The 13951-nt window shown below is 41.4% G+C and overlaps 1 long non-coding RNA gene across 1 annotated transcript; it reads left to right on the top strand.

Annotated features, from left to right (window-relative positions):
• Positions 1–424: 424 nt before the first annotated feature.
• LOC134481984 (uncharacterized) lies at positions 425–13297 on the top strand. The gene is made up of 2 exons (XR_010057946.1): positions 425–510; positions 12937–13297. It is a non-coding gene; the product is annotated as an uncharacterized LOC134481984 (long non-coding RNA).
• The last annotated feature ends 654 nt before the right edge of the window (positions 13298–13951 follow it).

Here is a 13951-nt window from a genome sequence, read left to right on the forward strand (position 1 = left end):
CAAAAGAAAGCAAACAGATAACATACAGGCATTCCTTAGTATTAGAGTTCTAAGAATTCCTAGAGATGCTGAAACTCATATGTGTCCAACCCTTATATTCGATGGTGTGGTGTTTGCATCTAACCTACATAAAGCTTGCATATTCTTTAAGTGTCCCCTTAGACTAAGAGTGTCCATAATACATTGCAAATGTTGTGTGCAGAATTTTTAGATTTCATTGTTTTTGAAATAATGACAATAATGAAAAGAATGTCTGTTCATGTTTAGTACATTATTTACCATATACTTTTCTTATTTCTTTTGAGGTGTGTGTGTGTGTGTGTGTGTGTGTGTGTGTGTGTGTGTAGTGCTTGTACCTATGTACATGGGAGGCCAAGCAGATTGTCATGTGTCTGATACCTTCTATGTTATTCATTTATCACAGGATATCTCAAGGAACCTAAAGCCAGGCTGGCAGCCAACAAGTCATAGAGATCCTGTCGCCATCTGCCATGATGCTAAAGTTTAAGTGTATGTGTGGCCATATTCATCTATTTTTAATGGTAGTACTAGAATTCAAACTCACATCTTCTTGTTTGTTCAAGTACTGTTACCAATGGGCCATTTCTCCAGTCCTTTTAGCAAATGCTTTTGATGTGTTATTGGATGAATCCATAGGCATTGAACCCAAGGGTGTGGAGGGCCAACTACATGTAATATATTAAATAGTAATGAATCCAAAGGAGAAAAGCAAGAGGAAGACCAGCAAGAGTGTTGGGGGGTGCTGCAAGTTATCTGTTGTAGGGTTAACTGAAAAGCAGGTGAGATTGGAATCACATTGTGCCTTGAAGGAGGACATCATTGTATAATCATAAGAAAGAAATCAAAGAGATAGGCAACAATAGACTGAGCTCATGCCCTAAGACAAAATATGTCTGATATGCTCTAAAATATCAACAATTCCAAGGTACCACAGAATCAAATGGGAAGAGAAAGTGATAGAAGTCCACGTGTGTCTGTGCTTAGCCTAGAACAGATCCTGCAAGGACCCCAAACTTACATGGGGCATGGTGAGCCACTACTGGAGGAGTTAGGTCTGGATGACGTCGTATTCATAGACAGTTCAGTCTGTTTGCTGTGCTAAGAAGATGTGAACTGGGAAGTAGAGGAGCCAAGACACCAGTCAGGAGACGATTGCAGTATGTAAAGGACATTTTGTTGACTTGGACAGAGAGGTTATCAGTGGAGACTGTGCAAAATAGTTAGATTTTGGGTATATTTTGGAGGCAGGAGAAGGGTCTGACAGACTGGATATAGTGCGTGAATGAAGAATAACATAAGACTGACTCTAATGCTTTGGGATAGAGTTATAAAAGGGGAGGGTTGTCACTGACAGAAATGAAGGAGAGACAGTAGTCTTGATGGGCAAGAATTTGAAGCTTTAGTTTGGTCATGTTGAATTTGAGAAGGACACAGAAGTACAGAAATCTGAACTTACTTTTGAACATATGAAGTTCTTAATTCCTTATTAAATAAAATTAGAAGTTCATGTATGTTTCATATATGCTTCATATACACAGTCTGGAAATAATTTGATACAATGGTTTAATATGCCTTCATTTTAGATGTAATTCACTATTTGAGTTCAGGTGTAGATTTTTTCATTATTGTGTCATGTTAGCCTCAAAAGAATTGCAAGCATGGTTTGAAGCATTCCAGAGTCTGGGTTTTGAGGTTAATCATCTGGCATAATTCAGTCCAGGAATTTGGATGCTATCACCTTTGTCATTGAATCATGACATAGGTAGATTTGGCTTGAATAAAACAAGATGACTCATTGGGATTACTGTAGGTTGTATCATATACATATATATATATATATGTATATATATATATATGATATAGCACAGCACACATGCTTGTGTGGGCACACACATATACTGTCTTTCTCTCTTTCCCTCCGTTCCTGCCTTATTCTTGTCTCTGTCTGTGTCTGTCTCCCTCCCTCCCTCCCTTCCTCCCTCTTTCTTTTTCCCTCCTCCCAAAATAGGAAAGAAGTCAGTAGAGAGTAAACCTATAAAATAGTTGAGAGAAACTTTATGGCAATTATAGGCATGGGTGAGAAGAATTCCATCTATAGGTAGAGTGTGGAACACAGATAAACTAAGGACGATGATAAGAAAGGCAATAAAGAGATTGCATGACAGTAGTTATCTGTGTGCATCATGGTGGAGCTGGGGTTTCCCGTTGTCCTTCTTCCTCAGTGACATCATCGAGATAGGCATAGGTGATAAGTAGCTAAGCGTCCTATGTAGAGGAGGATGTGAAGACTTACTTTAATGTATGTTTGTATTTCTTAACATATGGCTCATTCCTTTTTGTTTAGTGTAATGACTTCCCAACTCTTTTATTGATTGCACACTGTTATCTTTGTGGAAGGAGAAAAAAACCCAGACTTGTCACTAGAGATCCACTCTAGAGATCCGCTTGTGGGAGCAGAGACTTTGGAACTTTGTCTGAGAGTCATCAGACTCTGAGAGTCTCAGATTCTGAGGTGGTGACCAGATAAAATACTTAGGGGAAGGGGGTCATATAGCTCAAACCTAAATTCTCACTGCTGGCTTGGGATGGAACAGAATGGGACTGGTGGCATGGCATAATCACCATGGCTGGTGGCACTGAGGCACTGAGGATGCATTTAACCAGTGATTTCAATTGTGGACCAAAAGGCTAATAGACACTGCCTATTCAATATTTTCATTTACAGCTTATCCTAACTTATTCACCACATAGAACACTGGTATCACATGTATTTTTCCTACATAATTTCCCAGGTAGTTAGTTTTATGGAGTATTGCCATTTGGTACATCTATATCTCCTTCCAAGCACTCCAGGGGATATTTGACATACTGCAAAGATATCTTGCCACATAGCTGTATTTAGAACCTGAATGAGTATAAGTGTACTTCATAGCAGCAGTATCAACCATTACCTGCTTCTATAAGCAGATTTCCCCGACAGCCCCATGCTTGGAAATACAGTCAACTCCTCACAGCCATGGAGACTTCTTTCTTACTATAACTCCAGGATGACATATAAGACCCAGGGGAAAGTTGGCATTTCTAGTCAGGCTTTCCCTATCCTTTTATTCTCCTCTATAATCTCACGAATCCACTGTCTTCATGCTCTTTATCTCTGGAGATGTTGTAGGTGCATCTACCTGACAGATTTTTAAGCAACAATCTTGAAGGCTACAAGATCATCTTCTCCGATCTTCCACGTCCTCTAGCTGAGAACTTGAAGCGTTACTTACGTTTACTGATTGGATCCCTGGGGCTCATGGCCCAGGGTTCTAGTGTGGCCTACATCTGAACCTGACAGGTTACTACTGTAGTCGTTTAGTGATGAAATAGAAGGGTTGACTTTGTTTTCCTGGTGGCTACCACTTTGTTCCTCTCTTTCTTTAAATCACTCCACTGTTCTCAAAAATGACTTTTGGATCCTCTTGGGTGAAAGAAGATTGTTGTGTGCTGATCTTGAAGGATCTTAGAGGAAGGAGCCACAGGAAATGAGTGAGGACATGACATGACATATGGATCATTGTCTTAAGAACAATCAGCATATATAATGTTATATACAACAATCAGTATATATTGTATATAATATTGTGATAGTTAATCTTGACTGTCATCTTGAACTGGTTTTGGGTCCCCTGGGAAATACACCCCTGGATAGGTCTGTGAGGGCATTTTCAGAGAGATTTAACTGAAGAGAGAAGACCCATTCTGAATGTCGGTGCCACCATCCCATAGACTGGTATTCCTGGGCTGCATAAAATAGGAGAGTAGAATACCACCATTTCCCACTGTCTTTCCTGACTGTAACACGGTGTGACCAGTCACATCACTGTCCTGTCATCATGCCTTCTATACCATGATGGAGTGTAGCACAAACCATGAACCAATCTTCACTTAAACTGCTTTTGAGCATGCATTTTGTCACAGCAACCAGAAAAGTAGCTACTATAAGTCTATATTTTCTTATTTGTCAGATTATTTATGTCATGTGTCATCTCATTTTTCATGTATGATCATATATTTTAGGAAGTATTTCATCTTTAGACTGTTATGTTGGGTTTCCTTTACAAATGTTAGCATATGATTTGTAATAACATATTATATATGTTAATGATACAAAATGTATATGAGAGAAATAAGCAATATTAATTTAAAGATGAAATAGTGCTTAACATTCTTTATTAATGTATCAAAATATAAATAATTGAATATCCTTCATGATATTTCTTCAGTCTTAGCATGTCTGTTTGTGGCAAATCAATCCACAGATCTATTTCTAAGTAGAGTATACCTAACTTTTTAACTTTATTGACAAAGATATTTATGCATATATATTCATATATGCTTGATCTAAGTTATGTTATTAATTATTTTAATCTTGTCTGACAAATGTATAAAGATTTTTCTTGAAGTTTAGCTGGTAAGACCCTATTTGTGTTCAGTGTACTGTGTGTATGTGTTGTCTATGCACATGTGCGTGTGTTTGTGTTTGTGTGTGTGTGTGTTTGTGTGTGAGTGTATCCCTATTCATGCATACAAGGCCAGAGGAGGATGTTGAGTGTTCTGCTCTATCATTTTCCCTCTTATTCCCTTGAGACAGAGTCTTTAACTAAACTTAGAGGTTGGCTGGAAGCCAGAAAGGCCCAGACATCATCTTGTTTCTGTCTCTCAGAAAATACTGCGTTTTACAGTAAGGCACAGCCATATCTAATACATGGGTCCTGGGGTTTTAAACTCAGATCCTTATGCTTACTCAATGACCAGTCAGTGCTGCCTACTGACTGGTCTATCCCTCAGCCTCTTAAGTAGCATATCGTTAATATCTACCTGCTATCTCAGAACATCAGCACCCTGGCAGCTCATATAATCTCAGGTGGCTCAGTGTGGATTTTGGGCATACTATCATCTCTGAGTGGTAAAAAGGGTTAAAGGGAACACATATTTTTTCCATGGTAAATTTTCATCTTGTTAGAAACATCTGGAAAGATTCCATTTTATAGAGAATGTCCTGAGGTTGGAGAAATGGCTGTTATCAAGGGCATTTGCTGGTTTTGAAGAGGACTAGAGTTTAATTTCCAGCTCTTATGTCAGGAGATCAGAAGGCAACCCTATGCACTTTTCTGGCCTCTGTAGGCACTGTGCTCCTGGGCACAGACCCTTACACATATAAATAGAATATAATTAAAAATAAAAGAAAGTCATTATAAATAGCAAGTTGGAAGAAGGATAAGTGGCTAGAGCCATTTTGAAAAACAGAGAAATCCCTTTAAATATTAAACATAGAATTACCATGTAACTGGAAACTGTACCGCACATCTGTGGGGCACGTAGAGCCAAGAAAGGACCTGGTGTGGACCTGGCAAGCAGAGCAGTGTTCAAATCTTGTAAATCTCAAAACTTGAGACCAGCAGAAATATAACTAACTGCCTCCTTGTTTTGGTGCCTCCTTGGAGCATGTAAACTGGAGATTCCCACCAGATGGTCACAGGTAGACAATCAGGGAGCATAGCATCTGGAATTATTCCCCATGCAAGTAGAGCATCATTAATGCCATAAGCCTTCAGCCAATGACTTTTTCCCACCCGGATATTTCTAACCCCTTTGCCAAAACAATATGACTTTTGGTCCACCACCTAAAAGCATATGTATTCAAATCCATCCCAATAAAGAAATAGACCATAAGCTAAGATCATCTCAGAAGGCTGGTTTAAAAGATTGCTGGAGAAGACCTTCTTTTAAAAGAGCTTTACTACTAAGATCCTCAGAGAAGTACGCACCCCCCCCCCACTTCATTCTCAGGACTCTGCTTCGTCCTTCTAGCCTGGTGTGCAACCATATCTGAAAACCCTGAGAAGAAGAAAGGGGAAAAGCCTGAGAAGAAGAAAGGGGAAATCCGTAACCACAGCATTTGTCCTAGATTCCAGTTCACCCCTCCTGGCCTTACACACAGTGATTTCTGATGCCCCAGAGGGACTTCAGACCCCACCAGTTCTGAACATCACCAAGCCAGTTGTACTGGCAGGGCCCAGAGATCTTGGGAGGAGATGTGGATCTTGGGACTTCATGAAGGAAACAAAATGAAATTAACTCTGTTAACTGTTTGCTCTATCATGTGTGTTGTACTAACACTTACAATTGGCCAGACATAGAAACAACCTTGATGTGTACCTAGATGGATTCATAAAGAACATGTGGTATATACATACATATATTAAAGTAATGCTAAGTTTTTAAAAAAGATCCTGCACTTTGATAATGAGGATGAAGCCAGGGGATGCTGTTATACTCAGGGGATACTGTTATAATCCAGACATGGCTAAACTAGACAAAGTCGCAGGTGCATAGAGTGAAATGCTGGTTTTTAAAGGATGAGAAAACATATTAGTCAGAGGGTGAAAATCTTATTTACAGAAGTTTTAGAGGCCCATAAAACATAATGTCTATAGTTAACAGTACTACACTATATACTTAACAATGCTAAAATAGTAGATTTCTGTCATGTGTTCTTAACATACACAAGCTAATTATGAACAAAGGCTCTGGGAAGAAAGTCTTGTACTTGAAATACATTCATGGCATAGACTGATGATAGCAGCATGCATGTGAACTCCTTTCCAAAATCATCAAATTGTATACATTAATCACATGAATTTTTATATAGCAGAAAGAAAGGATGAAAGAGAGCAAGAACGGAGAGGGAAGAGGGGAGGGAGGAGAGGAAGAATGAGTGAGGTACAGACTGAAGAGAAAACTCAGCCTGCCCCATAGGAGTGTGGCATTACCCTACCCTGTCTGCAGCACAGTATTCCTCTGCATCCTACAAAGTACCTTGAATTCTAAAGTGACCTGCTGACTGGTTTTGGAGACACAAAGGTGGTGATATGAGCCTTAGCTTGTGTGATGGCATTGGAAATGAGCCACACGGTGCATTTGGACAGTGTCATACGTAATATCCACTTAACCTGCAGATGGCCAGAATCAGGATATGGGGAGATGGGTAGACAGAATGACCCACATTCCTGGATTGTATAATCTCTCAGCATAGTGAAGTTACTTCCTAAAAGCTGTGTGAGGAGTAGATGTGGGAAGTGGGGATTCCAGCGGAGGCTGATGGGATGGAGTCTGTCTCTGATCTTCTGGTGAGGATGCTAAGCACAATGTTACATGGACTGGCCCCAAGTGGAGGCCCTGGTAACTTATGCGCTGCCTAAGGCCTGTGGAGCAAATTCTGCCAGCAGGCAGATTCTCTTGGATCTCACCGCTTTTGCGGGAGGGCTTACTCTTCCTATAGCTTCAAACTACAGAAGCAAGAGATGTGGGTTGCTTCTGGAGCAGCTCATTTTGTGGTCTAGGTACTGGAAGTCATTGCACAATTAGAAGTCTACTGAGCTTGGCTTAGCATATAAGCTGACCCCATGAACTCATACTGAAGATTGACCTTGATGGAACACAATTGATGGTTCTGGTGTTGGGATGCTGACACCTGCCTTCATAAGATCCACCCAAATGTCCATTTTGTCCCCAAGTAGCTCTGCAGCACTTCCCCTTACTCCCTCTGTCTTTTCCTGTGGTTTTAGTTTCTTACAGTTATCTGAGATCTGAAAATATTTAAAATATCAAAAACACCAAATAGAAAAATGTTAGGTAGAGGAAGGACAACTAAGCTTGAGCCTAGCGTCTGCATAATTGCTCACACATGTACACATCTTCCCTAACTCAGGAACACAAAGAATGGTTCTAAACCACAAGCACAATTTTATTACAGAGCATTTTTATCATCGTCCTATTTCATTATGAGTTGTTGATAATAATCTCTCGCTGTGCTTAATTTATAAATTGCACTTAATCATAGGCATATATGTGCAAGGGAAATATAGTAGATATAGATGTAGGGGTTTAAAAGTACTGCTTTTAGAGACCTGCTGAGGGTCTTGGGACATATTCCCCAAGTGGAAGAGAGCACCTGACTGTACTATGCCTCTGCTTCATCTCTGTGCCCACTAGATTCACTGTCTTGGAAAGAGCTAGGTCACACTGTTTCTTTGAATGTGTATATACATTCCCCTGCCTTAGCAGCAGAGTTAGGTGGCTAGAATTGCAGGCTCCAGAATCTGACAACTACGTCAATAGCTCAACTCTTTCTGACATGTGTTTCTTTGTTTAGTTTATTTTTCCACCTTGTCTCGGTTTCCTCATATGCAATAAGGCAAAAAAGCATACCAAAGACAGGAGTCCCTCTGCACATAAAATCTTCCCCTTTATCCCTGACATAAAAGAACAACTCACTAGTTACGTCAATGTCTATACACCCCAGGGATATATCACACACAAGAGTCCTCTTCTTCACACTGTATCATTTACAGGGTTCTTTCCCATGAAGCAGTGGTTCTCAACTTGTGGGTCATAACCCTTTGGGGGTCAAACAACCCTCTCACACTGGTTGCCTAAGCCCATCAGAAAACATAGATATTTGCATTACAACTTATAACAGTAGTAGAATTACAGTTATGAATTAACAACAAAAATAATTTCATGGTTGGGGCTCCCTACAACATGAGGAAGTATGTTAAAGGGTCATAGCATTAGAAAGATTAAGAAACACTGTCATGAGGCCTCTCTATTTGCTGGTCTCTTGTGGTACATTGTGTAAGGAAATACTTTTAAACCTTTGTTAGCAAACACATCATGATTTAGCTGATGCCGTTTTTGGTGAAGTTTACATTTTGTACTGCTGTGGTGATTGGCTGTTCTCTCACCTCTTGGAACACTGACCCCATTGATTTTTTTCCTTTATTAATTAGTCTTTCCCTCCCTTTTATTCATCTGACTCCTGACTCCTGACAACTGGTTCAGCATTGTGTGAGGGGGAGATCATTAAGACTCTCATAGTCTAATAGACAAACTGGCCTATCAAAATTTATTCCAGGTCAAGGGTCAGGACAGAGTAGTTGCTGAGTCATGCGGCTATGGGAACTTGACGACACTCCCATTCTGGACAGTCACTCACAACAACCCAGAAATGCTCTTCCCATCAAGAAGACCCCTTCACCCTCTTCAACATGGCTGACATCCTTCATTCCACTAAAGGAGATTCATGCACAAGTCTGGAATGTTTTAGAGGCTCCCTCCTGTTGTGGTGAAAAATAAAAAAGCAGCAGAACCGGTTCCTGTGCATACCTACCAGGCCATTGCCGCCCTGCCCTCACTCATAGTTCTCTTGGCTGGTTTCCACCACGCCAGGCATACACATCCCAATTCCATGGTGACCAGGTACATGGGGCCACCATACCCTTTCTTGAACTCAATTAAGTCGCCACAAGAAAGAATACATCACACAATATCCTCTGATCCAATTGATAAGATATGATTTGCCCATCTAGAAACACAAAATCCTGTACACATCCATCCGTGGAGCTACTGAGATACATTAGCGCTAGTTCTAATGATCTGCAGGAGCCAGAACTATTGAGAGAATAAGGCTTCCAGGGACTCGTGGGAACCTGTTCTGCAGCTTTTTTAATTTTTACTGCAACATGCTCCTTTGCTTGTATTGCCCTCTCTTCCTGCAATGCACACCACTCTCTTACTCAGTCATCAACCTGCCTGATGAGATTTGGCCTCTCTAGACTCCTCTCATACCAGGAGTGGGTCTTTATAATAACACTTTCCAGCTTGTGTTGAAGTGACTTTCCTGTCTGCTTCTTGAGGCAAAATAGTGTCTTACTCTGGTCATTCCTTAGTAAAAGTTAGTGTGACAAGGGTATGGTGTCAGGGCTCAAGCAGGTACAAAAGGACACAGCCCACCCAGAGCAGGCCAGCATGGCTCCTGGGGAATGAGCAAGTAGCCTCTCTGTTGGACTTCTAGCCAACCCCTTTTGCAGCATATGTCTCACTCTCCATGTAAGAGAGGAGCTCTTCTCTCTGCCCACTCCTGCCCTCCTCTTCTGACTGCAAACACAGAGGGTGCTGTTGTCTTCCAGACACCCACTGTCCCCTTGACCTTTCCCAGAATCAGTGCCTGACTCTATCATAGCTGCATTAAGTCATCTGGCTGCATTTGGTACGACTCAATTGACTGAAGCTTTCACAGCAATTGCTTTTATCTAAAATTTGAAGAACCCACTTTGGTAACAATTTTTATTCCAGCTGCGCATTTCCAAAGCTATTAAGTGTACTTTGTCCTCAAAATGGGGCCGAGCCCTTACTTGGGGGTCAATGCTTCTGCTTGGTGCACCAAGCTCTGGAGAGGCCAGATCTTTCCCACTTCTGTTTGAGCTGGAAGCATGACAGTGTATGTTCTGTCTAAATTTATCCACACCTCACCTCCCAGTGTGGACACTCCATACTGGTTCCCTGGAGACTGCAAGTTCCACATCTCTCCCAACAGGAAGCAGGGATCCTAGGGACTGTACTTTTATTGAGGGCCACAGTGTAGTGCTGTTCCTTGGAGGTATACAAATTTCAAAGGCTGCATCTCATTGTGTGCCTGGGAGCTTGTAAATCAGTTATCTATAAACAAGCTTGGGTACCTAGGAGGGCTGAGAATGTGAGCTTGAAGGAGAAAAGAGTCAGAGGATACTGGATAGTGGGAGGCAGTTAGCTCTCCAAGCAGTATTCCCAGTCAGTGTCCTGATCCTTCATCATTCCCTGTGGCCTCCTTCCCCTTATGACTGTGAGGTCTTCCCTCTCCTACTCAATGCCCCCCTCACACCAGGACTTCATGTTAATATGCCCACATGGGACTTTGACTGGGAGTTAATGGGTAAAGATGACAAGGTGCTGGTTATGAAGCCACCTGATAAGAACTAAAAATTCCTGTGTGTGGGTAGTCATCCCCAGGAAGGTATCTTATGCCCATGGAAATCCCAGAAAGTGCATCTTTGAGGGAGCCAGCATGTCAGCTCCGGTAGAATATGCCCAGTAGGACCTATAAAAGCAGAGGTGCCCTTTCAAAGCAGCCAGGTTCCTGGTGCTAGAGGAAAAGAACATGGTTTCCCTGAGTCTTCCAGCGTTGTGTTATTCCAAATTAATTAGCCAATAAGATTTCTTAAGTCCTTGAGATGAGTAGATATGTCCTTGCTATTGTTTGTCCAAAGAGATTTCCTCAACTTCTCTTTTGTCCTGAGCACAAGTTCATCCATTCTGTAATAACAAAATTAAGTATTGGCGCCCACAACATCTGGCCTCAGAGCCTAACATTGTCTGTTACTAACTATGTATTAGTTCCTCTCCATGGGTTTTCTTATCAGAGATCCAGAAAGAATATAGGCTCAAGTTTGTCACATAGCATGATGCTGATGTAGCATCTTTTACATGTTAGGAAGCTTGCCCTTTGGCCCTGAGGTCTGAACTGGATCAGAAGGCCTTCAGTGTTAAAGACACTTTAAGCATTGCCCAGAAAGTTGGAGAAACCAGGTCCATGGGTGCTCTTTCTTGCTCCCAAGATGATGCTGCTTAGGTAAGGGCAAAGTGTAGTATTGTACTGCACTGTGGTTCTGAGCATGACTTCTCTGAGGTTGAAAGACCCAATATTGGGGTGTATAAGTGGGGTAATGAATGCTAAATTAAAATTCTGTGTGGCCATATATTCTGCTGAGGGTCAGGTTAGGGAGTTCTAATAAGGAGGGCTAATAGACCAAAGGTCTACAGATGATAATGATTAGAACAGATTGTTGCTAAGATTTATAACCTGGAGGCAAAAATCCTTTTCTAAGTCAGGCTGGAGTTTTCTTGACTGATGCCTTGGGCAAGTAAGCAAGTATTAGAAACCAGTTCTTACCAGCCAGTAAAAGTAACTGTCATTCACTCTCCCCTTTTCTTCCATTCCCTTCCCTCATTTATTTAATAATACTTATTAATCCAGAGGTGTCAGTGTCTAACATAGGCACTGTGTGGGTAAATGCTAGTGCACTGTAGCTAAAGCCATACCTAGGCTGTCCACTTTCATCTCTATTTTAGGAATCTGGTACTGTTGGCTTGAATTAATTTCCTCTCCTGTGTGGAGGGAAGGCTATACACCCTCAGTCATGTGACCAATCTCCAAGTGAGAAACACAGGAAATTCATTTTTTCTCCAATCCCACCAGAGCTGAGTAACAGAGGATGACTGGTGACGGTATACATTTTAAACTCAAATCCCAGCTGAGGGAAAAGAACAATAGAGAGAGAGACAAGAAGCACACAGTATGTGGAAGAGGGAGAGTAAATTGTTCAAGACATGAGAGGAAGGGAATTGCATGTATTGTACCCTCATTTCATGTAAATAAGGCAGGCACTGCTGTTTTAATAGGCTCTAGAAGACGAAAGGGGCCCAAAGGGAGAATGTACTGGTAAGAAATGAGATGCAGATTTAGAAGAAAAACAGAAGCTCTTACTAGCAAAAGTACAGAATGGGGTGTTTTTAATTAGGTTGAACTTGTAGAAGCCCAGCCAGCAGGGAAGCTGAAACTCTGTTCAAGATCTTGATCCTTGAATGAGTATGACAAAGGGAAGGTGCTGAATGCAACTATTTCAAGTCAGATGCCATCAGGATGTGGCTAATGCATATGGAGAGGATCTGCAATCTGACCGGATATTGCCATCCACTCAGAATGGGGATGGTGTGGGAGAATTGAGTGAGAGCTTCAGTAAGACTTTATAAGCATCCAAGACTAGTGTATGTCTGTTGAGTTGGTCAGATTTGCAGGAATGGAATCTCCTGGCAGAGGTCAGAAAGAGAGATCTTCAGGAAGCTTTGCCCACTAACCCTAGGCATTGGTTACTGCCTCAGGTACAATAATCTCTGCCCTTGTACACACCCGTGCAGAACTATCATCACTTGTGACACGATAGATCTGGGAAGTATGACAGTTGATGGTTTATTTTACATTGTTTATTTCAGAGCCAAAGCCTAGGCGAATCCTTCAGGAGACAAAAAGCCTGGGCGAATCCTTCAGGAGACAAAAAGCCTAGGTGAATCTCTCAGGAGACAAGTGAAGAGGAACGTTCCTGCAGCAAAGATGGCGTGAATAGGGGTGCATCTGGCTGGGAGGCCAGTGAGAAAACACACAATCCTAGGCTCTGACAAGGACAGACAAGCAGGACTCCAGCTGTGTGCCATCATGTGTGGAACACAGAGTGGTTATATCCTAGCTCAGCCATACCAGTTGGGTTATAACAGGCAAGTCACATAAATGTTCCTTGCCACAGTAAAAGGAAACTTGGCATGAGAGTGAATCTATATTTATAAAACACTGATGATACTGACTTGTGTAAAGCTGTTTAATATAAAAGCTTGTTAAGTTAAAGACAATATAATTTTAATGGAACACATAAGGCTTCCCATTCATGATAGGGTAACAGAGAGGAAACTACGAAGTCTGGATACTACTATTTGGAAAGGTTGCTCTTAATTTACTGAACATGGGCTGGGAGGGAGAATGAAGAGTATCTTAAGTTGTGGGTTCAGGTTCCAGATCACTGGATAATTAGAAAGGATCAAGGACTCTCTCATCTTGAGATAGGAGAGTATATATCCCTCTAGATAGAGTGATCCAGGCAATATGTGCCTTTCAGAACCAATGGAGGCAATGTGATGCCCCTAAGTGACTGCCACAAGGGCAACTGGGAAGCCATAAACTATACAACTGAGTCTTTGCTTCAGTGGGTACTCTAAGCTTTGAACTTGTTTCTTTGGCGGCAAATTTTGTGCAGGAGACATGAAAATACCAAAGCTATGGAGGCAAGAGATGGACAGTATTGTTATGACCTTTTAGGCTCACAGGTAAATCTTGTCATAAAACATGTTGGCCAGCCTAGTATCTATTTTTAATTAATTAATTTATTTATCTTTATCTATTCATTTTATGACCTGATCACTGTACCCCTCCCAGCCACTCTCTCCCACATTATTTTGG

Source organism: Rattus norvegicus, chromosome 15 (genome assembly GCF_036323735.1).
Source record: "Rattus norvegicus strain BN/NHsdMcwi chromosome 15, GRCr8, whole genome shotgun sequence".
Taxonomy (NCBI): domain Eukaryota; kingdom Metazoa; phylum Chordata; class Mammalia; order Rodentia; family Muridae; genus Rattus; species Rattus norvegicus.